Source organism: Pleurodeles waltl, chromosome 7 (assembly GCF_031143425.1).
Source record: "Pleurodeles waltl isolate 20211129_DDA chromosome 7, aPleWal1.hap1.20221129, whole genome shotgun sequence".
NCBI lineage: Eukaryota > Metazoa > Chordata > Amphibia > Caudata > Salamandridae > Pleurodeles > Pleurodeles waltl.
In genome coordinates, this window is record NC_090446.1 from 1,079,260,763 (window position 1) to 1,079,287,721 (window position 26,959).

The window sequence follows — 26,959 nt, forward strand, 5'->3', positions numbered from 1 at the left end:
CCCGTAGCGTATTTCACTGTCTGCTACGCAGACAGTGAAATACTAGCGGGCCCTCTTACGGGGGCCCCTGCAGTGCCCATGCCATTGGCATGGCCACTGCAGGGGCCCCCAGGGGCCCCGCGACACCCCCTACCGCCATCCTGTTCCTGGCGGGCGAACCGCCAGGGACAGGATGGTGGTAGGGGGTGTCAGAATCCCCCATGGCGGCGCAGCGAGCTGCGCCGCCATGGGGGATTCAAATGGGCAACGGAAAACCGGCGGGAGACCGCCGGTTTTCCATTTCTGACCGCGGCCAAAGCGCCGCGGTCAGAATGCCCAAGGGAGCACCGCCGGCCTGTCGGCGGTGCTCCCGCCCCCGTTGGCCCTGGCGGTGCAACACCGCCAGGGTCATAATGAGGGCCATAATGATTTAAGTAAAGAGAAATGCTCACTTTCTAAAAGTGGCATTTCTAAAATAGTAATATTAAATCCAACTTCACCTGTCAGTAGGATTTTGCATCACCATTCTGGCCATACTAAATATGACCTTCCAACTCCTTTCAGATCAGCAGCTACCACTCAAACAGTGTATGAGGGTAGCCCCAATGTTAGCCTATGAAATGAGCAGGCCTCACAGAAGTGTAAAAAAGAATTTAGGAGTTTTACACTACCAGAACATGAAAACTACACAGGTACATGTCCTGCCTTTTGCCTACACAGCACCCTGCCCTATGTGTTACTTAGGGCATACCTTAGGGGTGACATATGTGGAAAAAGGGGAGTTTCAGGCTTGGCAAGTACTTTTAAATGCCAAGTCGAATTGGCAGTAAAACTGCATACACAGGCCTTTCAATGGCAGGCCTGAGGCAAGGTTAAGGAGCTACTTAAGTGGGTGGCACAATCAGTGCTGCAGGCCCACTAGTAGCATTTATTCTACAGGCCCTGGGCATATATAGTGCACTTTACTAGGGGCTTATAAGTAAATTAAATAATCCAATTGCCTATGATCCAATGTTATCATGTTAAAGGGAGAGAGCATATGCACTTTAGCACTGGTTAGCAGTGGTAAAGTGCGCAGAGTCTTAAAACTAGCAAAAACAGAATCTAAAAAGTGGAGGGAGGCAGGCAGAAAGTTAGGGGTGACCACCATAAGGCTGTCAGGTCTAACACCAGCTCATACATATTTGGACCAGCTCATACATAAATGAGTAAAACATCAGGAGGGCTAACACTGACAAGGAAGACCGTGCAGGATTAACTCTGTATTTGCAGACCCTGCCAGGGCCAAAGGTTTACTCTTGAAAATGTCCAAGCCAAACTCCTTCTTTCTAAGTTATACTGGTATACTTCGCAATATGGCATACATATTTTTATCTGGTATATTTACATAACAGGATAAAATACAGTGACAATGAACTCTAAGCTAACCCTGTTCAGAACGGTCATTTCTGCTTTGTTCGCTACATAATTTTTATTCTAGTTCAAGGTGTTATGATAGGCACTGATCATGTTAAGATAATATTTTTCTAAAAGTGAGTAGACCTAATGCTACACAATGTACCACCTACACTTTTCTTCTTTGACTTCAAATTACATAACAGTGCATTTATTTTGATTTATATAAGCACTAAGCAAACAGTAGAAGCAGTAGAAGCAGCTAACATTGTATGGAGACATCAGCTTTTGTCTATCAGAATGGTATCATCAGCATATGGCAAAACAGAGTAGGGCACGCTGCTAATATAAGAGGAAACAAATAGGAACCAGTAAATACAGTCTATAGGTTCACTATACACTAGGAGAGTGGTCGGACCAGAACACATACTTCCTTAACACCACTCAAAGTTGTAATATTTCTGAATAGGCAATTGTGATGAATTGGTTTTCTTGTTGAGGGGGTGAAGACCTTTCACAAGGAACAACTGCCATCAGTTTCAAGGTGAACCACAAAAGTTACTAAACTAACTTGTGCTTAATCCTCTGGAAGCTTGGCACAAAAGGAGTCACACCTAACTTAGCAGCAGTATATAACGTATTAAAAGTAATAAAACAAAAATACAATAGCAGAAAAATCCCTCACAATTAAGAATAATAGAGACCACTTTAATAAACAATTTGAGACCAAAATGGCAAAGATGCTTTAAGTATAAACAGAGTTATGCAATTTTAAATGTTTAAGTAAAAACAGAAGAAGAGAAAAACGGCTAACTGTGGGTATCTGGTTGTTCTAGATGGGGACAAAGTCACAAGTTCAGGCCATCCACGATCGAGTAGGGGCCATTGTCAGGGACCAGGTTAGTCCTGCTTAAAATGTTACCTTCTCAAAGTCTGGTGCACAGAGTTCAAAACTTAAGGAATCTAAAGGAGTAGCTTACCTGATGCCAGCCAAAGTTCTAGGACCTGAGGAGGCACCTCCTGTCAATTGGGAATTCACTCCAACAGAAGCCAGCAGGGCTCAGGGGATCCTTTGCAGGCCCAGACAGGGCCAGCTGCAGGTCAGTTGGGCAGCTGCAGGGAGGCCTCTGGAGCTTGGTTTGTCCCTATAGCTCAGATGTGGTCAGCCAACTGATCCTTGAAGACTCTCTGGTAGTCTTGGGTTCAAGGCGATGATCCTCTCCCTTTCAGGCAGCAAGGAAGACCTCAAGCAGAGGTCCTCAGAGCAGTCCTCTGAAGAGCAAGCCAGCCCTCAAGTGGCAGGGCAGTCTCCTGAAGGACAAAACAGGCCTCAAGCAGCAGGGCAGTCCTCAGAGAAACAAGGCAGGCCTCAAGCAGCAGGGCAGTCTTCTGACAAACAAGACAGGCCTCAAGCACCACAGAAGTCCTCTGGAGTAAAAGGCAGTCATTCTGTAGCCTTCCACAGGTCCAGGAGTGTACTGAGGAGTCATTCTGAGGGTGGAACTGGAAGAAATGCCTGCCCCATGAGAATTTTGTCCCTCGCTGTCATGGTTATAGGATGTCTGGGGTGACAAAAGACTAGTGTGAAGTCCTTTGTGAGTGCAGGAGGAAGCCCCAATTGAAGTGAAAGTGTGGTAGCTGACAACTCTGCCCTCACCCATTTTGTCAGGATGGCACATCCTACAAACACCCAATGGGGTGAATACACAAAAACAACTGCCAAATTCACCTAGTCATGAGGCCCTGGACACAGGCTGCTGGCAAGTCATGGTTAGAGTAAGAAATGTCCACTTTCTAAAAGTGGCATTTCCAAAACTGTGACTTCAAATCAGACTTTACCATTAAAGCGATTTTTAAATTCCAATTCATTTGATTGTAAGCATGACATTCCTACCTGTTCCCAATCAAATTTTATTACTTTTTAAATGTAATAAAGTAAGTGAATGTTATTCTATGAACGTTAGGCCTTGCAGTAGTGAAAATCAAATTTAGAGTTTTTTCAATGTCAGGACATGTACAACTCAATATTACTTTTCTAAACTTTTTAAATATAATGCCTTGTGCCCTATTAACTGTTTTGGGCCTACACTAGGAGTGATATATGTATTAAAAAGGAAGGTTTAGACCTGGCAATGGTTTATTTTGCCAGGTCAAAACAGCAGCTTAAAACTGCATGCAGGCCACGGTGGCAGTCCTGAGACACGTTTCAAAGGGCTAATTAAGTGGGTGGCGCAATAAATGCTGCAGACCCATTAGTAGAATTTAATTTACAGACCATGGGTATATGTAGTACCATTTGTTTTTACTATGGACTTATAAGTAGATTAAATGTGCCAAATGGGGGAAAGCCAATTTTGCTATGTTTTAGGGAGAGAGCACAGACACTTTAGCACGGGCTAGCAGTACTAAAGTGTCCTAAAAGCCAACAGAAAACTAGTTTGGAAAACAGGAGGAGTAAACGCAAAATGTTTGGTTATGACCCAGCAGACATAGATAAGTCCATCACAACTCCCTTCCAGCCAAAAGCCAAGGTCAACTAATCAATACCTTAGTGGGCTTCCCTGCATAGGTAATAGACTGTGGACAATGAGCCTTTTCTGCAGGGGCATGTTCCTATGAATTCAATTGAATGCCACTGTTATTACTCTCCTGAGCCACAGGACAACCTATGACATTTCTCATCTGTAGACCCCATCCGTGAAGCTCCTAACCTTGACCTGCTCACAAATGCATTCTCGTAGGTAGACAGTACCACCATGACCAAAAAGATGATGTGGCCCATTCTAACCATTGGGTCAAACATTTGTCCCCAATACATGGAAATGTCTGCTCAGAAGGAGCAAAACCAACATAGGCCACTGACAGCTGGTAGGTTCAAGAGCCAGATTCCAGGCATTCCAGGGTTCTCTGACCCCTGAGGCTTCTCAGAGTGAGGGCACCAGCCCCAGGTATTGTGAACCATCCTTGTACTCTCCCATCAGTCAAGGGATGGTATTCTGAGACTGGCCTTCCAGCGTAATGTCTGAACCCCAATGCTTAATGGGTTCCTGGCAATCCAAGACGTTTGGAGGGAAACTACCACCCACAAGAGACACACTCTCTTTAGGGAATGCAGGGGACTGCTTGGTACAGGTCTCTAACTCTCTGTGACAGCACAGGGAGCACCCAAAGGTCAGAAGTAGCCTCACCAAGGTTAGTCGTGAAGTGCTCTTTCTTCAGAGCTCATAACCCCTGATCCACTGTTCCCCCACTGTGTACTGTCTCTGCCTGCTGCCCCTCCCACCCTCTTGGCCTCTGTATTCTCCCTGTGGGTGTAGTACCGCCAGAAACCAGAGCTTTCTGGGCGCTTGGGCGACTGTCCTTCTCATTTCTTCTAATACCGATGGTAACTCATTTCCCAGAATGCAGTCAATAGGCTTCTGGGAACTAACAATGACCCTCCTAAAAGCCACTTCCCCACCCTATTCTAGGGAAGCAAGAGCCATAGGGTAGACGAGTTCTGCCTAGGGACCAGACTCACTCTACATACTGGTCTGGTGTACTAATCAGGGGAAACCAACACTTCTACCACCATGGTCCGGCTGGCACCAGCATCCCTCACAGCAGTGACAGGGATACCATTCACTATGATCTGATAGAACTGACAAGTCTTACACTCAGGGATCACAAGCCTACCCTCTGAGTCTATCTCCCAACTGAGGGATATCAGACATGTTCTTCTACCACCTGCTACTGGGAGCCACTTCCCCTAAGTTCACATTGGTCACCACCCCTGTAGAGTTCCCACCAGTGGGTGGTTTCTTAGGACCAACAGATTCCCCCTGGTTCTCTCTTAACTGGGAACACTCAAAGCAGCAGGATTGGAAATAGGGTACCCTGGACCACTGCCTTCCAGAATTCCCCCTCACCTTCTTTCAGAAGGGCCATGGGAATCCTTCCCCACCTTACTCAGGGACTTGTCTGCATCACTTTGGACTTTTCCCTCACTCTGCTCGGGTGGGGGGGACTAAACTACCTTCTTAGACACTGAAGGCTGTATTATGACTTTGGCGGTCTTTTCTCAAGACTGCTGATGTGGCGGCCACCGTAAGACCAGCATGTTAGTGTTATTCCAACTGATGTATTAAAAGTCAAACACTGAAGTCCGCCAAAAAACAGCTACAAATCTGACACTGCCACGACACTGGAGGGTGGGAAAGAGGCGGTTTCACCACCAGCACTGCAAGCCCAACAACTTTCCGCCCACCAAATTACGACCCACAAATCAGCACAGTAGTTCTTCCATTGTTGAAAACCATTGGAGGTCTGATGTGCTGTGCTCAAAACTCACCTCAGACAGAACACAACACCATATTGGGCAGTTTGAATAGCCCACACCTGACACACATACACACACCAGACAGACCTACTCACTGTACTATATAACACACCCCACACAACCCAGAATCCTTTGTGACAAAAAACACATACAGAGACAGCGAGGACCCACAAACTTATTACTTTGCACTTATACACCATAGGCACAAACACACTACACACTCAGCACACACCAAACAACTGCACGATCAACTCTATACAAACATCACTACTGCACACAAACACCACAGCCAACCGGCACACACAACCAAACACCCCCTCACCAACCACCCTACACTGCACCCACAATCTATTGTGTAAAGGGAGATATTTCTCACCTATGTTGTCCCCTCCGTACAGAAGCATATGTTGATGCATGTGTGACTGTGTCATATGTGTACCACTATGCTGGTTTTCATACCCTGCTGGTTGTTCCTTCCCTTCAACAGACCAATACTCCCAATATCATGATGGTAAGTTGTCTAAGTAATTGCCGTCTGTCTATTCCAATGTCACTTGTCAGTGTGCAACATAGAGCCTGAGAACTTAAATCAATTCCAACTTTTTATTAGGTTTCCGACGAGTGACAGCATCGTGTGAGGCTTTGATGTCCATCTGACAAGTCACATGCCATACTTGCAAAACTTATTCAGACCTGTTACAAGGTGTACCCCCCTTTGTAAGTGAGGATTTACATAGGCCTCTGTAATGTGTCATCTGGGTTGACATCCCACATGTGGGTAACCATGGAGGTATTGCTAAACTCCTATTGGATGACATACATTGATGTCAGAGCTATAAATGTTAGCACCATGTTCATGTTCCTAGGTATGAAATGGCAACACAACTATTTCCTTAGACATTGTGTTGTTGGCATGATAAAGAGGCTAAGACATCTGGTACACAGTTACAATCTTAACTGGTTGATGTCAACATCATGTGTACAGTGTAAGGTTCAGTCTTTAATCCACATTTAAATGAGTATTAGCTATAATTTGTAGTGCTATTTTGGATATGTTTTGAGTTCTGGTTGTATGGAAACCTATTGTTTGTTTTGTCTACATTGTGGTGCAGATGTGGAACTTCACATACACATGTGAGTGGAATGGTATGTGTAGTCAGGCATTTGTCTTGCATCAGGATTCATGTCCCTGTTGTGGTATCCTCAGATGTGCTTTGTGTCTTTCAGGATTTTTCCCAAACAGTTGTGAGGCAAGTCATCTCTGATGTGTTGATAGTGATGTTGCCACTCAGTCATTTGGCTCCTGATGGAATAATTTCATGATACGTTGAGCTATATGTCACCTTCATGCACATGACAGGTGTCTATTGTATTAAAAGAGTAGTCAAACTACCCGTGAATGTGTGCTCAGAGATAATTAGGCCCTTATAATTGTGCTATGCTTTGTTTTCAGGAGTACAATGACTTAGATGACTGGTCCACAAAATATGTAACATCCTTTCCTACATCACTATTAGTACATGTGTAGGTGACGTGTGCTGACTCTGTCATATTCAAAATTTGGATATGCCAATTAGAGTAGTTGCATGTTTGCAAATTTCCTTTGTGAAGGTTGTGTACTCAGTGACATGAAATGGGTATAGCTGGTATCCAACATTCTGTCTTGTGTTTACTGTACAATGAGGTCTCTTGCCTGATACATGACATCAGGTCATAATATTAGTATGTGTTTAGTTTGTGTAAGTGATTTGTGGAAATGTAGGTTACCTATATTTCCAATATCCTGGTTGTTGGTTGGCTATGTTACTGTGGATAGGGACCCAGTATCATGTGTACAAGTCCCCTTGTTATGGATTGGTTGGAGTAATAGCTCTACTGATATAATGGTATTGTACATGTGAAATAGGTAGCTTAGCTGGTGTGTGACAAGGTTTCATTGAGGGTTGTACATTGTATCTTGTTGTGACATGATGTTGGCATTAAACTGGTACTACCTGGGGGTGTTGTACAACTAGATGTGATGTTGCTGTGTACACAGTGTGATGTAAGTGGTATGCAAAGAATTTGATGACCATACCTTACTTTCTGTGCTCCAGCATCAGCACTGGCAGGTGAAGGAGATGGGGCACAGCCGAGTGGGATAGCTGCTGGCCACGAGACCTCCAGTCCTGAGAACACCGGCAGCAAGAGACCCAGTGACCTGGAGGGAAAAGGGAGTGCCACAGAGGAAACTGGATCCCGTTCTTCATCTTCAGAATCCTCTTCCAGTGAACACTCCAAGGTGGTGACGGACACATCTGGGACCACCCGAGCACCAACTCGTCTCCAACCCCCTTTTCTATCACCACCCTCCCTGTACCTCCCCACCCAGTTGGCCGTGCCCACTCACCCAAGAAAGTGGGCGTCTCCTTTGTCACAGGCACCTTTGTCCCTGTCAGCCCTGCTACCCTCAGTGAGGAGGCTATTGACCTCCTGAGGTCTATCTCTGTGGGTCCGTCGACCATTGTGAATGCCATCCAGGGGCTGGCAACTCAGATACAACAGAGTAATGCATTCATGGAGGGCATTCACAGTGCACTGGCTGGCCTACCAAGACCATTTCAGGCTCTGGCCTCCACACTGATGGCAGCCAGTCACCCCTTGCCTACTGTCCCCCAACCACTTTCCTCTTCCCAATCACAATCCCCCCTTCCCTGACCCAGCCAAAGCACATAGACAGGCATGCATCCATCTCAACAGCCAAGGGTACAGCAGACAAACCAAAATATCACAAGACACACCACCGGCATACATACAGGCAACATGCACACACAGCAACAGTCACAACCTTCCCTGACACCCCCACCATCGCCAGCATCACAGACACCACACCTGACACACCACACCAACATTTACAGATCCAGCCATCACACCCATCCTACCTGCAGACAGCACCGAGCAGACCCACAGAAATCAACCCCAGACACCACACCCACAGACATGACAGCCACTGACACGCCTACATGCAGCACATCCACCATACCTACAGTTACTACCCCAACAGACAGCCACCCACCCACCACAGCATCCCCCTCCACCTCCACCTCCATGGACCCTAGCCATCCACACCTCATATCAGCACTCCCTCTTCCTCCACACCCAAACCCTTTTGTTATGACCGTCCCTTCCCTACTCCCCCCTCATGGCATCCCTAAACATTCAGTTTTCCTCCCCCAAGGCAATTCCTTCCACCTCCAAGGCCTCACCTACCCCCACCAGTACCCATGCCCCTCTCCCTGCCAAGAAGTCGACCCCTTCCACCTAAACCAACCCTCTCAAGCCAAAGTCCAAACCCCCTCCCAGTCTGAAGCCCAACCCCTCTCTACCAGACCCCTATATTTCCCTGAAGTTCCTGCCTGTCCCCTTGATGCCCCTACCTGTGGAGGTTACATGGCGGTCAGTAGTCAAGTTGGGGCACCATATAGTGCCTTTGTCATGCCTATTTGTTGATATATTGGACTGGCCAATGGCCTTGGACTATTCTGTTCGAAATTTATAATAATATATTCCGACCAACCAGTTGTTGGCTTACTGGTTACATCTTTGTCCTGCTTTTCCTTTCCTAGGTTTGGATCGTTCCTGCCTGACATAGGTTGTGTGTGAGTATTTGTGTGTGTGTGTGGTGCTTGTGCTTCCTGTATTGTTTAGGTAGTTTGTGAGGGTGTGTGGAGTGCTTGTGTCAGTAGGGATAGGGTGTGTGTTGTGTGATGGGCATGTGTATGTTGCAGACATGTTGTAGTGATGGTATTCTGGGGTGTCCTGATGGTGAGTGTCTCCTTTTATACAGTTTGTTTCTGCCTAGGTTTCCGTGGTGGTCTGACCGTGGCAGAAATCTTGGTGGTGTGCAATCTCCTAATAGGTCCGGTGGCAACATGGTCTCTGCCTGCCTGCTGGTGACTCCAATCGTCCGTGCTAGTCCGACTGCACTGGCGATACCGGCAGTGCTTTGGCTATGTTCAGTTGGGATCACCCCCATAATCATTATTTGGTGGTCTTCTCTGCCAGCCTGTTGGCGGTCTGACCTCCACCACCAACATGGTTGTCACAGGACTGCCAAACTCATAAGGAGACCCTTAGTGTAAATCCATTCAGTGATTTGTGAGAAGTTAAGGTTGAATGTAAGTGATTTATTGACAGTTTGTTCCACAGGAGTCCTCCAGGACTCCTGCGGTACTACAAACTTAAAAAATAAAACCATTTGATTTTGGTTGATAGGGCTTTTTTCCCATTGGCCATCCGGGTACCACAAGACAGGCCCAATTCTGCAATACCAAGTAATCTTATTGGCCAGCCTCTCAGGGTAGCAGTAGCCTGACCCACTGGCCTTTGAGGGGTGGGGTCCCAGAGGCCCACCTGCAGGGGGTAGGCCAGGCCCTGTGTCCAGTCCTTGGATCTGACCCCAACTGTACATAAGCAAAAGTTACACTTAGCGGGGGAGTTTGGTAAATATGATTTAAAAAACATATACTCACTGACAAAACTAAGGTTAAAGTGACATTAAAGTTGGGTAAGGCAATAAGATCTTACTTTGTGTAAAAAAAAAAAATAATAAAAAAAAAAAAAAAAACTTACTCCAACTGCACTGCCTATGACTTCACATATTACATCACTCACAAGAAGTAAAATTATATCATTGACAACACCACTGATAACACCTCAAATTACATCACTGATCACATCACTTTACCTTTACATATTACTATATTTTGGTGGGCGATATTCTGTCCTGTAGCTGTCACATAGATACACCCTCTAGCCCGGGAGGTAGTTGATCAAAGGAATTATACCTGTGGAAAAGAACTGCTAAGGAAATCACAGTGCTATGACATAGAGGAGATTTGAACTGTACTTACACATTACCAGACCAAGCATAACAAGGACCTTATACATAGGCTGCATTGGCAGTCCATACTAGAACACAGTTGCCCCAAATCAATAACTCTCTAGCTAACTGGAACACTCACACAAATACTGTTATCTCACAAAAAATAATGCAGTGCGCAGATTAGAGGTCAGAATCAAATGCTGGCAAGTAAAAGGAAGCCTGTTATATGCCACAATAATTCTTTCACCTGGTAGAGTCAATTTTTTTGTAGAGTTTGCTAAACCTTGCATTCTTGAAAAGTCTATTTGTGTGGTGTACTACACAAGTAAATGCAATTTACATGGTCAAATTTGTGGCTATTTGGTCCAACTATTAGCACAAATGAATATGCTTAGATATAGATGCAGAAATATGTTAGAAAATTCAGATGTTTAATTTAATAAAGAAATCTACGTCAATTGAGCTGATACTATACAAACATGCTCACCAATAATAAATGGCGCACTATGTATTTAACAATCTTTGACAGGTCCTTACCTTTTCACCAAATAAATTAGTGTGTGTAAAGTTTATGGAATTCAAAAAATAGCCTAATAAAAAAACTACAGCCCAATTTTACTAAAGCTACTGCAGCAGCGACATAAGGCAGCCGTTATCCAGCAGAAAAAGGTGTTTTGCACTTTAAATGTGAGTTGTCGCAGGGCAAATTCCGATTTCCACTGCTTTGCCTCACTTTGCTTTACGGGGGCCTTATTGGGGTGGACCAGATCAAAGACCCATTGTTTCCGATGTAAAATGTGGTCCAGTAGGTTAGCCAAAGCAGGCTTTGCATAAAAAACTACCACCTAAGTGAAGCTAGTGCAAACAAGGGGAAATTTCTTTGAAGAAAAGGATGTATTGAATGTGTGATGCAATGCACGGAAAATATTCAGGGCCATATTTATACTTTTTGACGCACAACTGCGCCAACGCAGTTGTGCGTCAAAAAAGTTAACGCCGTCTAACGCCATTCTGAAGCGCCATGCGGGCGCCGTATTTATTCAATGACGTTAGCCGGCGTGTGCGTGAAAAAAAAAGACTTACACCAGGCAGCGCCGGCGTAGGGGAAAATGGAGCTTGGGCGCCAAAAAATGGGGCAAGTCAGGCTGAGGCAAAATATTCGCCTCAACCCGATTTGCGCCATTTTTTTTTACTCCCAACCCCCATTGAAATGACTCCTGTCTTAGCAAAGACAGGAGTCATGCCCCCTTGCCCAATGGCCATGCCCAGGGGACATATGTCCCCTGGGCATGGTCATTGGGCATAGTGGCATGTAGAGGGGCACAAATCAGGCCCCCCTATGCCACAAAAAAAATTATACTTACCAGCACTTACCTTAATGTCCCAGGGGTGGGTCCCTCCATCCTTGGGCGTCCTCCTGGGGTGGGCAAGGGTGGCAGGGGGTGTCCCTGGGGGCATTCGAGGGCACCTCTGGGCTCCTTCCGAGCCCACAGGTCCCTTAACGCCTGCCTTGACCAGGCGCAAAAAAATTACGCAAAAGCGGCTGGACGTCATTTTTTTTTACCCGCCCACTCCCGGTCGTCAGTTTTTGCCCAGGAGTATAAATACGGCGCACATGCCTCGGAGTCATTTTTTAGACGGGAACGCCTACCTTGCATATCATTAACGCAAGGAAGGTGTCCACGCTAAAAAATGACGCAAACTCCATGAACTTTGGCGCTAGATGCGTCTAACGCCAAAGTATAAATATGGAGTTCGTTTTGCGTCGAATTTGCATTAAAAAAAACGACGCAATTCCGGCGCAAACAGAGTATAAATATGCCCCTCAGTCTTTCAGAAGTTTATATGTGCATAGTAATTTGTGCTGGAAGGGTATCACTTCAGTACTAACCCCATGCTGAACAGTGCAGAGTTACCTCAGCTCAATGGTGAGAGTCTGTCCCTGGTGCAAGGCAGCCTCGTTTGAGCGCCATCGTAGGGGATGAAACCACAGGCAGGCCAATTTAGTAGATATGGCTTTGTGCTAGGTTTCCCAATTATGAAATGAAATGAAGCTAATCTAAACTGGGCCTACATGAACACAATTCTTGCAACAAAGGTTGCACAAATTTCAGCTGTGCCCTTCAGCAAAGGGATCAAAATAAACATTACTATTTGCAATGGCAGCAGTGGACAACGTCAACAGATTCCTAATGTTTACCCCTGTTACCTTATATGTGCTCTTCATAAAACCCATCTGTGGTTTCAGAAAGTATTGTACAAATTGGCCTAATACGCAACCCAGATTTTCAAAGATTTTAAACTTCTTTAAAGCAGACCTGATGCAAAATTATTTGTGGTATTAACAAAGCAATCCAAATGACTATTTCTATTGTTTTGTAAAAAAATAAAATAATAATCCAGTGCCTCACAGCACTTTGTGTCAGGGAGTTGATCCAGAAGTGGTCCATGGGCGCTCCTGTACAGCAAGGCATTTCCACAAAGTCTGACGCTGGTGCAATGAAGAGAAATAACTTTATTTCTCCTCATTATTGCTTCCTAGCGTGTGTGCTCATATACAAAGAGGATATAGCCTAAAAGGATAGTTTTTGTGCCAAAATGTTCACAGACACCTTTACAGTATGGCACACTTTGGTTCAAGGGTGCGGGCACTGGCGCTAGACAGCATAGACTGCACCATCGCATAAAGAGAGCAACACTTCACCATGCACCATTTATATTTAGATATAGCACAGATCAGCTCTCTCCTGTTCAGACAACTAGCATCATTCCTTGCTGCCCTAAGTTGTGGGAACTGTTAGTAAAATAATTCAACAGAGTAAATACTTTATCCTAATCAGTCAGATCTTACTTATAGTGCATTGCCACCTATAGCAGAATATACCCAAACATTCCGTTGAGCTACATAAACATTACCTCAGCCCTATCACAATATTGTGTGAAAAGCAGTAGAACTGTAAGTGAATAAAAAAAAAAACGCACAAATGTATCTACAGTGTGCCTCACATGAATTATGTCCTCAGCAATGCAAACTCATATACTGTGCGGTAACAAAAAACCTATGCCAGGCCACATGATCCTGATAGAGTGACATCTTACGAGACATTTGAACTCAGGAAAAATCCTAGAATGTAATCATCACTCATGACTGCCAAAGGTAGGTCAGTGTGTTTCCAATTTACATTGCTTAATTTGTAAAAGAAAGAGTGCTGGTGCCCGGTCTTCTGCTGAGAAGTCACTGATAGAGCAAATAAACATGGGCACACCCCATACCGAGGCTAGTAGTCTTAAATTCACCTCATGGCCCCTTATCACACTCTTGCAGGTCCCTGCTTTCTCCTTTTGTGATGGTTTTGCTGTTTTACTTATCTCCCGTCTTCCTGATATGACTATTTTTCCCCTGATTCAGAAAAACAAGTGCTGGTCCCCAAAATAAGTGTTTGTGGCTCCCACCAGCTCAAATTAAGTACTGCTCTTGTACAATTACACATTTACATGAGAAATAATGGGGGACATGGTCCATCCTGATTCATGTCTATTGTGTATGCCCCTTTTCCTTTGTGCTAGATTTCAGGCACTGTTAGGAAGCACTGCTGGGTGTGCCTGTAGTTTATTTGGCTTCATGTGGAATCTTGGGGTGTTTAGCACCAGAGGCGCAACTAGACCCATATTTCTTGAGGGGCTAACAAACTGTGGTGGAAAAGCTATCTTCTGAAAATGACTTTTGGGGGCTCCTTCTAATCTTGGGGCATACTTCACAATAAGGGAGGTCATTTTCTGGACAACATTTGCACACAAATGCTCCAAGGGCCACTATCATTGGTGTGAGCTCTACATTTATTGCATGGATTAAGGGTTTTCTTGAAGAATATGTAAATGAACAATGAAAAATGCTTCATTGTATACACTTTAGGCCAGCCAACCGAGCAGGATTGGAAATTTCAGGTCTTTCTATCAAATATGTCTTACCCTTCAAAAAACAATGTTTATAAGGTATTTAGGCATGCAAGAATATTTTAGAAAACTGACAACAAATGATGGCTTTATACGCAGGTTCCTAGTAGTGTTTTAGCTCATACAGCATTTTTTAGCACATAATACCTTTATCCTTTGCACTGATTGCAAGATACAAACTTACTACAGGAGATAACTCTATTGCTGCCAGGAGGAAGGATGCTTCATGTCCAAACTATACCACAGACTGTTGAATCTGTATTCTAAAGTAGTACATGACAACCCTTAGTTTAATGACCCATTAAAGAGCCATAGTTTTCATTTGTTTGGTCACTACTACAGCTTGAAATGCAAAACATTTGTAAAGATTGTGTTACTAGTGACACGAGAATCACATACATTTGGCCAGGCGTGAATATGCATGGTTCCCTCAAAGCACGCATTGAGATCGATCAGATGTAACCAGTAGTAGACGCTGCTACAACTTCTTCATACCCCTGGCACTGCCATTGCTACCACTAGACTCGTGGCTCAGAAGGGCATTGGCAGGGTAGGAAAGAAAACACAGCTATTAAAGTCCAGTTTTCTTTCTTTCTTTAGACTTGGTTGCCTCTACTCTAGCTAGCCATTGGGTAGAACATAAGAAAGTCTGGAATTATTAAGGGTGGGTCATGGGGTCAACCATATGATGAGATTGGTGGTCAAATGGTGTGCAAAGTCACTTTCTATCCAGCAGTGATGTGGCTTATCCTCTCGTTAGCATTTTAACTGAAGTACAGTAATATCAAAATTTGCATGATATTCCTGAACACTAGCAACAGAAGATTATTAACAGTGAGAACATTTGTTACAATATTTGACATACTTGTATGAAAATTAACTTGCACAACTTAAACACAGTAAAACATTAACATATGTAGTAGAATTCTCATATGAGACAAACAAATCATGAATTAAGACTTCCTGGGGGAATGCTCAGTAGTAGTTTAGCAAAGCACTTCCAGAAAGAATAGCAAATATATCAAACTGACGCTTAGCAGATTATATGGGTCTAAAACAGAAACAATGAAAAAATCTTTGTGTAAATCGGACTAATCATAGTGTGAGAAGAAGACTGAATTGCCAAAACACTGCTGTCTACTGTGTTGCAGAAGGAAGGACATTGAATCAATAGATGGGTCATACCACTCTTCCCTCTTAATTTGAGGAAATTACATTGACCACTCTAAATTACAAAGTCAAACCAATGAATACGCTTAGACTAGCATTATTATCACTAAATTAACATCATTATGTGGCACTGCTTTCAAAATGGTAAAAAAAGAAACAGGAAGATTACAAGTGAGACTGTTACTTTATTCCAGCATCTCTGCCCATCACATGTGAGGTTCATCAAGGTTTGGTGTCGTTGCTCCTTTTCTTTAATATTTATATTGTTGTGTTGGCTCTCATTGTACCAATGAGGCTGCTGGATTTAGGCGGCAGTATCACCTGAATTGGGGGTAACTGAGTCCAATCCCACACCATGTGACAACTGTCGGGCTAATCCGTTTCCAGACAGTAAGCAGCACCTCATCTCCTGCCCAAAAGCATGAATGATTTGTGGCAATGAGGCGCATGACATTATGACTTCCCAGGGAAATCATGGTGAATCAGATCTCATCCTTTTCTCTCAGTTACATTCTTCTCACACATGCAGAGACAAAAAAAACGGGGAAAAGTTCAACAAGACTTATTGATTCAGCTGCATCTTAGATAAAATAACATGAAATGCAATAATTAGGATGATGAAACATACTAGAAGCAAAATGGTGACAAGAAAAGAGAAAAACAAGAAAAGTCCCACCATACTGTCAATATGCATGGTATTTGTGATTCCTACCTAAGCTATGTTACAGCACAGCAGGAATAGTCCTAATCTGCCCGGGAGTTTCCCCACCCAGGAAGACATCATCCCCCATACCCAAGTATGACAGTATTGGAGAAGCCTGTTATTTACAGAGACACCATCCTCAGGTAGGCCAGGGGTCTCAATGAGCAGCTGTACCGAAGTCAGATAGCATGCAGTCAAGGTCATCTAGCTGGAACCTCCTTCTAATGTGCATGGGACAGGGAAATGTTTTTATAATAAAACAACTGATGTTCTGAGAAAGGGTCTCCACATAAAAATATGTATGTTTCTGTGAAATGTTAGAGGCTTGTGCCAGCAATCCTATCTTGTTGCAGCCTTGGAAAAAGCACAGAATGAAAGAATGTGATGCTAAGAAATGTAAATGCTCCAAGGTGAAAGGACAGCAAGATATAGGAAAATAAAAAATCACCACAATGTGGTCATTTCCAAAAGAGTAAAATAAAATAAAATGAAACATTACTGGGCTAAAGGGCACAGACACCAGACCTAGGTGCTAAAACAATGTGCCCACAGGCATCACTAAAATGGGTCCACAACAATATCAGGCAGTCAGTAGGACATATTTGTCACAAATGGCTTCATTTGATGTTGATTAACACAACAGGAGCAGAAACTTCCTGGTGAAAGCAGATAGTAAGTGTTCTACAATCTGCACAAGGAGTGGAACTAGATGGCAACAAATGAAAAAGACTGGGAAGTCACTGCAGCTCTCGATTTATATAGCAACCAACAGGAGAAACTCCAGCAATCTCCTGCACTATGCAGCCACTCCAGCATAGTGATCTCAAAGATTCAGCAGTGTTGCAATTACAAAGGCAGCAGAAACAGACTACAGCAGGAAGACAATGAAATCAAGATGCTGGAAATGTATTATTGGCAATCAGGGTAGCACATGTATCTCTCAAATGATGGTACACTGGCTGGTAAAGTGCTGCCCTGGAATCCCCAAGTAGGCATCTAAGAATGAATTGCCTCACATGGAAAAGCAGGTGCCTCCGGCATAGATATTGAAGACACATGGTGCCACCGTACCATCACCTGTACATCACATGACACCACCACCAAGCCCCTAGCCTTTAGAAGAGTTTCTACAACCAAATGGGGGATAGTCTAGAATAGATGCATTCAACCTTTTCTATAGTCAGAGCTACATCTTTTCAATGTAAAGTATTCTGAGCTACTACAAATTAGATAAGGGTTCAAAAAGGGAAAGCAATTTAACCTCTGGCCTTTTAGAGCACTCAGTCCTGATGTAATTGGCTCAGAATGCCAATGCTACAAGAGCTTTTATGTGAAAAGTTTACTTGTGGGGTCCCTCAAAAAACTGTTGCGTCCCTTTGTCCTTACTTGTGAACTGTCTTTCAGAGGTGAGTGTTTCACTGGTGTTTGTGGTTTCTTACATGCAGTACATTGAATGCCAGTGTTTTTGTTGTATATGCTATGACACATAATACAACACTCATCTAGCAAATTGCACTGGAGTGATTATTTTCTGAAGTGCACTTGTGTTGCTGTATTTGACATAAACATTCACATTATTATTTCCCTGTACAAACCTTTTAGAAGTGCCTTAATTAATCTATTACTCAGCTTAAGAGTGCTAAATTCTTGGCATCCCATTCTTTTTGTCTTCTCTCAGTCTAAAGCAGGCAAAACACTTTGGCATAGTCAGCAAATGGGGGAAAGGTTGAAAGGTGTAAGATTTAAAAGTGAAGTAGGTTTGGCAAGATGTCAAATGCAGCTGCTCAAACCATTTCTAAAGTTGCATGCGAGATTCCAGGGTGGATCAAAGAGCCTTATAATGTTTTGACAAACGAGTGGTCTTTTTCAGGTGTTTATGAGTCCTGGGATGAATGTCTTGCAGAAGCAGAGCCCCAAAATGTGCTTGTATGTTTAAAAAAGGTACCTTTTGAACGAAGTGGTGATTTATCTTTTTTAGGGCAGAGAGGGTGGATACTGCTCTCTGCCTATAGAAAAATGCATGAGAAATGGAGGCAGTTAGAACAGGATCATCAGCAATTTGAAAGGCAGTTAGTTGAAACTAAAAATACTGTAACTATTCTGTTTTGTTAGAAAAAGCTATTGGCAGATAAGGCTGATACCTATCAGCCCGTGGCAGAGAAAGCCACTATTAAAGTTGTGCAGATCAAATTTCGAAAACATAGAGGTAAAATAAATCAAAAGAAAGTTCATTTAGCAATTGCCAAAGCAGGATTAGATTGGAATCCGGATTTATGGGACACAAATATATGGAAAAGTACTGATTTTTCAAATTCCAGTGATAAAGAGGTAAAAAAAGGTGGGGGTCAGTGTGAGCTAGATGAGCCAAGAGTGGTTCGCGCACAGCCCATATTTAGAATAAAAATACAGGGCACTCCAGAACCCAGGAGGAATTGAAATGCATTCTTTAGAAGATTACAGTCAGCAAGAAGTTAATGATGTCATGGACAGATTTAAACGGAAACATGGGGAAGCGCTGCTTACATGGATGGTCAGGTTATTTGACACAGGTTCTTCAGCGGTGACATTAGATTCGAGAGTTTTAAGGATGTTTTGTACTCTTAGCACTGACCCCCCAGTACAAGAACAATTGAGGAGTTATGGGAATCCAGGAGCGACCAATTTATCCCAATTGGCAGTCATGGGATGTAATAAAAAAATCTCATACTGAATCAGATTGGCTGCCAAATGATAAGCCTTGTACACACAGAGATGCTATGCAAAGGATTAAGGAAGAAAGTATGAAAACTGCTATCTTACTAGATGAAGCTCACAACTTGTTAGAGGCTCCACTGACCATTTTAGTACGAAATAAAATCATTTGTCTTGCTCCTCCAGCTTACAAGCAAGTAATAATGACTCTCCTAATTAATTAAACAGGGTCGAGAATAAAAGAGGTGCTGGAGACGGTTTGCGAGACAGGAGAGCTTAGTGATTGGAGTAAACCTGAGACAGCCTTGAGGTTTGAGGGTCACACAGATAATAACTGAGTATCTAGGAGAGACATGTTTATGGCATTATTGAAGGATGGTGTCAGTATGGAGCAGATTGATGAAATAGATACCAAAAGTCTGTGGGAGATGTACCATAAAAAAGGTGTGGACTGAAAAGAAGGTAGCAGGAGGGTTCACAAGAAAGATAATAAACGTGTAACTCAGAGTCAGCCACAGAAGCAGGAGGATGGAAAGGAGAGGGAGAAAAATGTCTACTCACAAGTGAAAGAGGAGGAAGATTTGGACAGCGAGTGTTTAACCATTGATAGCAATGAAGGACAAGAATCTACTCACAGATATGAAAGCATATATCCAGACCTGACTTGGGTAAAAGTTGAAAGGTTTAAATCAGATTAGGAAACAGGCCAAGCTCCAGTGCAGGGATGAGCTCGTAAAGACAACAGAACATATAAACTCAATTATAACACACCCCTACCTATCAGACGCTGGCGCAATCTTAAAGCCAGTGCCTGATCAATACCATGGAGAGGTCAAAACCACCTATTAAAGAAAATACCAGAGACATGTTAGAGTCTTTTAATAGCTGGATCACCGATAGCTTAGATGTTCTTCTGCCCCCCTCCACTAAAATCAAAGGACGTCGGAGGTAGAGCTCCCCTGGTTCTCTCCACACCTTCTTCATCTCAAAAGAGAATGTAGAAAACTAGAAAGGAAATGGCGAAAATCCTATGATGACACATTAAAATTAGGGTACAGAAAAGCCATCCGATCCTATCATACTGAATTCAAAATTGCCCAAACCGCATATTGATCGGCAAAAATTGAGCTGGCATCAAACTCTCTTAACCGCTTCTGTGCCTTGGACGAGATGATCTCGTCCAAGGCTACAGTTCCCCTGTGCCTTGGACGAGATCATCTCGTCCATGGCACAGGGGAACTTGGGGGCGCGCTAGCGCACCCCCAGTGCACCACCCTCCCCCCCCAAATCGGGGATGGAAGGGGAAGACCTTCCCCTTCCACCCCCGACACCCCCCACCCCCTCCCTGTGATGTCAGCGCGCGCGCACGTGCTGATGTGTCACAGGGGCCTCCCTCGTCGCGCTGGAAGCTCTGCTTCCAGCGCGATTGAAAAAGAAATGCAAAAGCATTTCTTTTTCAATCACTTGGGAGGCCCGGAGGGGCTTCAAAGGGAAGGAAAAGTATTTCCTTCCCTTTGAAGTCCCTCCGAGGGTTTCAAAAGCCGGATTGCTTGCAATCCGGCTTTTGAAACCCCACTAGACACCAGGGATTTTTTTTTTTTCATTGAAATTGACAAAAGGGAGCGACCCCTTGGGCAAGGGTCGCTTCCAGGGGGGGCATTTTTTTGAAAAGGCCTTTTCTGCCCCCCCTGGGGGCAGAAACCTCTAGGCACCAGGGACCATTTATTTTTTTTTTGTTTCATTTTTTTTTATTGAGGTGGGGAGCGACCCCTTAGGCAAGGGTCGCTCCCCTTGGGGGAAAATTATATTTTGGCCATTTCTGCCCCCATTGGGGGCAGATTGGCCTATTTTGATGAGGCCAATCTGCCCCCAAGGGGGGTAGAAACCACTAGACACCAGGGATTTTTTTTTTTTTTTATTGTTATTGACAAAAGGGAGCGACCCCTTGGGCAAGGGTCGCTCCCACGGGGGGCATATTTTCGGGAAGGCCTTTTCTGACCCCCCTGGGGGCAGAAACCTCTAGGCACCAGGGACTTTTTTTTTTTTTTCTTTTTTTTATGTTTCATTTTTTTTTTTTTTGGTGGGGAGCGACCCCTTAGGCAAGGGTCGCTCCCCTTGGGGGAAAATTATATTTTGCCCATTTCTGCCCCCCTTGGGGGCAGATTGGCCTATTTTGATGAGGCCAATCTGCCCCCAAGGGGGGTAGAAACCACTGGACACCAGGGAGTTTTTTCTTTCCGTGAATTTCACGCAAAGGGAGCGACCCCTTAGGCAAGGGTCGCTCCCTGGGGGGGAGGGCAATTTATTTTAGGCCATTTCTGCCCCCCCTGGGGGCAGATCGGCCTATTATTAGGCCGATCTGCCCCCAGGGGGGGAAGAAACCTCTAGGCGCCAGGGCAAATTTTTTTTTGTGTTTTTTTTTTTTGTTGTTTCTTTTTTTTAGAGATGGGGAGCGACCCATCAGTCAAGGGTCGCTCCCCTGGGGGGCAAATTGTATTTAGACCATTTCTGCCCCCCTGGGGGCAGATTGGCTGATTTTAGGTCCAACCACTAGGCACCGGGGATTTGTTTTTTGGCGCCAATGTCACGCAGGGGGAGCGACCCCGTAGGCAAGGGTCGCTCCCGGGGGGGGTGGGGGTTGGGGGGGCAAATTTATTTTAGGCCATTTCTGCCCCCCCGGGGGACAGATCGGCTTATTATTAGGCCGAACTGCCCCCGGGGGGGGGGCAGAACACTCTAGGCGCCAGGGCAATTTTTTTTTTGTGTTTTTATTTTTTGTTGTTTCTTTTTTTAGAGATGGGGAGCGACCCATCAGGCAAGGGTCGCTCCCCTGGGGGGGGCAAATTGTATTTAGACCATTTCTGCCCCCCTGGGGCGGCAGATTGGCCAATTTTAGGTCAATGGGGCAGAAACCACTGGGCACCGGGGATTTGTTTTTTGGCGCCAATGTCACGCAGGGGGAGCGACCCCGTAGGCAAGGGTCGCTCCCGGGGGGGGGGGTGGGGGTTGGTGGGCAAATTTATTTTAGGCCATTTCTGCCCCCCCGGGGGACAGATCGACCTATTATTAGGCCGAACTGCCCCCGGGGGGGGGCAGAACACTCTAGGCGCCAGGGCAATTTTTTTTTTGTGTTTTTATTTTTTGTTGTTTCTTTTTTTAGAGATGGGGAGCGACCCATCAGGCAAGGGTCGCTCCCCTGGGGGGGCAAATTGTATTTAGACCATTTCTGCCCCCCTGGGGGCAGATTGGCCAATTTTAGGTCAATCTGCCCCCAAGGGGGCAGAAACCACTAGGCACCGGGGATTTTATTTTTTGGCGCCAATGTCACGCAGGGGGAGCGACCCCGTAGGCAAGGGTCGCTCCCGGGGGGGGGTGGGGGTTGGGGGGGCAAATTTATTTTAGGCCATTTCTGCCCCCCCGGGGGACAGATCGGCCTATTATTAGGCGGAACTGCCCCCGGGGGGGGCAGAACACTCTAGGCGCCAGGGCAATTTTTTTGTTTTTGTGTTTTTTTTTTGTTGTTGTTTCTTTTTTTAGAGATGGGGAGCGACCCATCAGGCAAGGGTCGCTCCCTTGGGGGGGCAAATTGTATTTAGACCATTTCTGCCCCCCTGGGGGCAGATTGGCCAATTTTAGGTCAATCTGCCCCCAAGGGGGCAGAAACCACTAGGCACCGGGGATTTGTTTTTTGGCGCCAATGTCACGCAGGGGGAGCGACCCCGTAGGCAAGGGTCGCTCCCAGGGGGGGGGTGGGGGTTGGGGGGGCAAATTTATTTTAGGCCATTTCTGCCCCCCCGGGGGACAGATCGGCCTATTATTAGGCCGAACTGCCCCCAGGGGGGCAGAACACTCTAGGCGCCAGGGCAATTTTTTTTTGTGTGTTTTTTTTTTTTCTTTGTTTTTTTTTTAGAGATGGGGAGCGACCCATCAGGCAAAAGTCGCTCCCCTGGGGGACAAATTGTATTTAGGCCATTTCTGCCCCCCTTGGGGGCAGATTGGCTGAGTTTAGGTCAATCTGCCCCCAAGGGGGCAGAAACCACTAGGCACCGGGGATTTATTTTTTGGCGCCAATGTCACGCAGGGGGAGCGACCCCGTAGGCAAGGGTCGCTCCCGGGGGGGGGTGGGTGTTGGGGGGCAAATTTATTTTAGGCCATTTCTGCCCCCCCCCTGGGGCCGGCTGAGCTACAGGCCAAACACCACAGGAAGGCACCTTGCAAAAAACACCTCTGTTTTCTGTGAAAAAATATGTTGTGTCCACGTTGTGTTTTGGGCCATTTCCTTTTGTGGGCGCTAGGCCTACCCACAGAAGTGATGTACCATTTTTATCGAGAGACTTAGGGGAACGCTGGGTGGAAGGAAATTTGTGGCTCCTCTCAGATTCCAGAACTTTCTGTCACCGAAATGAGAGGAAAAAGTGTTTTTTGGGCCAAATTTTGATGTTTGCAAAGGATTCTGGGTAACAGAACCTGGTCCGAGCCCCGCAAGTCACCCCTCCTTGGATTCCCCTAGGTCTCTAGTTTTCAGAAATGCACAGGTTTGGTAGGTTTCCCTAGGAGCCGGCTGAGCTAGAGGCCAAAATCTACAGGAAGGCACTTCGCAAAAAACACCTCTGTTTTTTTCCAAAATTTAGGATGTGTCCACGTTGCGCTTTGGGGTGTTTCCTGTCGCCGGCGCTAGGCCTACCCACGCAAGTGAGGTATCATTTTTATCGGGAGACTTGGGGGAACGCTGGGTGGAAGGAAATTTGTAGCTCCTCTCAGACTCCAGAACTTTCTGCCACAGAAATGTGAGGGACATGTGTTTTTTTAGCCAAATTTTGAGGTTTGCAAAGGATTCTGGGTAACAGAACCTGGTCCGAGCCCCGCAAGTCACCCCTCCTTGGATTCCCCTAGGTCTCTAGTTTTCAGAAATGCACAGGTATGATAGGTTTCCCTAGGTGCCGGCTGAGCTAGAGGCCAAAATCTACAGGTAGACACTTCGCAAAAAACACCCCTGTTTTTTTCCAAAATTTATGATGTGTCCACTTTGCGCTTTGGGGTGTTTCCTGTCGCCGGCGCTAGGCCTACCCACGCAAGTGAGGTATCATTTTTATCGGGAGACTTGGGGGAACGCTGGGTGGAAGGAAATTTGTAGCTCCTTTCAGATTCCAGAACTTTCTGCCACAGAAATGTGAGGGACATGTGTTTTTTTAGCCAAATTTTGAGGTTTGCAAAGGATTCTGGGTAACGGAACCTGGTCCGAGCCCCGCAAGTCACCCCTCCTTGGATTCCCCTAGGTCTCTAGTTTTCAGAAATGCACAGGTTTGGTAGGTTTCCCTAGGTGCCGGCTGAGCTAGAGGCCAAAATCTACAGGTAGGCACTTCGCAAAAAACACCTCTGTTTTTTTCCAAAATTTAGGATGTGTCCACGTTGCGCTTTGGGGTGTTTCCTGTTGCCGGCGCTAGGCCTACCCATGCAAGTGAGGTATCATTTTTATCGGGAGACTTGGGGGAACGCTGGGTGGAAGGAAATTTGTAGCTCCTCTCAGATTCCAGAACTTTCTGCCACAGAAATGTGAGGGACATGTGTTTTTTTAGCCAAATTTTGAGGTTTGCAAAGGATTCTGGGTAACAGAACCTGGTCCGAGCCCCGCAAGTCACCCCTCCTTGGATTCCCCTAGGTCTCTAGTTTTCAGAAATGCACAGGTCTGGTAGGTTTCCCTAGGTGCCGGCTGAGCTAGAGGCCAAAATCTACAGGTAGACACTTCGCAAAAAACACCTCTGTTTTTTTCTAAAATTTAGGATGTGTCCACGTTGCGCTTTGGGGTGTTTCCTGTCGCCGGCGCTAGGCCTACCCACGCAAGTGAGGTATCATTTTTATCGGGAGACTTGGGGGAACGCTGGGTGGAAGGAAATTTGTAGCTCCTTTCAGATTCCAGAACTTTCTGCCACAGAAATGTGAGGGACATGTGTTTTTTTAGCCAAATTTTGAGGTTTGCAAAGGATTCTGGGTAACAGAACCTGGTCCGAGCCCCGCAAGTCACCCCTCCTTGGATTCCCCTAGGTCTCTAGTTTTCAGAAATGCACAGGTTTGGTAGGTTTCCCTAGGTGCCGGCTGAGCTAGAGGCCAAAATCTACAGGTAGGCACTTCGCAAAAAACACCTCTGTTTTTTTCCAAAATTTAGGATGTGTCCACGTTGCGCTTTGGGGTGTTTCCTGTCGCCGGCGCTAGGCCTACCCATGCAAGTGAGGTATCATTTTTATCGGGAGACTTGGGGGAACGCTGGGTGGAAGGAAATTTGTATCTCCTCTCAGATTCCAGAACTTTCTGCCACAGAAATGTGAGGGACATGTGTTTTTTTAGCCAAATTTTGAGGTTTGCAAAGGATTCTGGGTAACAGAACCTGGTCCGAGCCCCGCAAGTCACCCCTCCTTGGATTCCCCTAGGTCTCTAGTTTTCAGAAATGCACAGGTTTGGTAGGTTTCCCTAGGTGCCGGCTGAGCTAGAGGCCAAAATCTACAGGTAGGCACTTCGCAAAAAACACCTCTGTTTTTTTCCAAAATTTAGGATGTGTCCACGTTGCGCTTTGGGGTGTTTCCTGTCGCCGGCGCTAGGCCTACCCATGCAAGTGAGGTATCATTTTTATCGGGAGACTTGGGGGAACGCTGGGTGGAAGGAAACTTGTAGCTCCTCTCAGATTCCAGAACTATCTGCCACAGAAATGTGAGGGACATGTGTTTTTTTTAGCCAAATTTTGAGGTTTGCAAAGGATTCTGGGTAACAGAACCTGGTCCGAGCCCCGCAAGTCACCCCTCCTTGGATTCCCCTAGGTCTCTAGTTTTCAGAAATGCACAGGTTGTGTAGGTTTCCCTAGGTGACGGCTGAGCTAGAGGCCAAAATCTACAGGTAGGCACTTCGCAAAAAACACCTATGTTTTTTTCCAAAATTTAGGATGTGTCCACGTTGCGCTTTGGGGTGTTTCCTGTCGCCGGCGCTAGGCCTACCCACGCAAGTGAGGTATCATTTTTATCGGGAGACTTGGGGGAACGCTGGGTGGAAGGAAATTTGTAGCTCCTCTCAGATTCCAGAACTTTCTGCCACAGAAATGTGAGGGACATGTGTTTTTTTAGCCAAATGTTGAGGTTTGCAAAGGATTCTGGATAACAGAACCTGGTCCGAGCCCCGCAAGTCACCCCTCCTTGGATTCCCCTAGGTCTCTAGTTTTCAGAAATGCACAGGTTTGGTAGGTTTCCCTAGGTGCCGGCTGAGCTAGAGGCCAAAATCTACAGGTAGGCACTTCGCAAAAAACACCTCTGTTTTTTTCCAAAATTTAGGATGTGTCCACGTTGCGCTTTGGGGTGTTTCCTGTCGCCGGCGCTAGGCCTACCCACGCAAGTGAGGTATCATTTTTATCGGGAGACTTGGGGGAACATAGATTAGCAAAACAAGTGCTATTGCCCCTTGTCTTTCTCTACATTTTTTCCTTCCAAATATAGGAGAGTGTGTAAAAAAGACATCTATTTGAGAAATTCCCTATAATTCACATGCTTGTATGGTCACCCCGGAATTCAGAGATGTGCAAATAACCACTGCTCCTCAGCACCTTATCTTGTGCCCTTTTTGAAAATGTAAAGGTTTTCTTGATAGCAATTTTTTACTCTTTATATTTCAGCAAATGAATTGCTGTATACCCGGTATAGAATGAAAACGCACTGCAGGGTGCAGCTCATTTATTGGCTCTGGGTTCCTCGGGTTCTTGTGAACCTACAAGCCCTATATATTCCCGCAACCAGAGGAGTCCAGCAGACGTAACGGTATATTGCTTTCCATAATCTGACATTGCAGGGAAAAGTTACAGAGTAAAACATTGAGAAAAATTGATGTTTTTTTCACCTCAATTTCAATA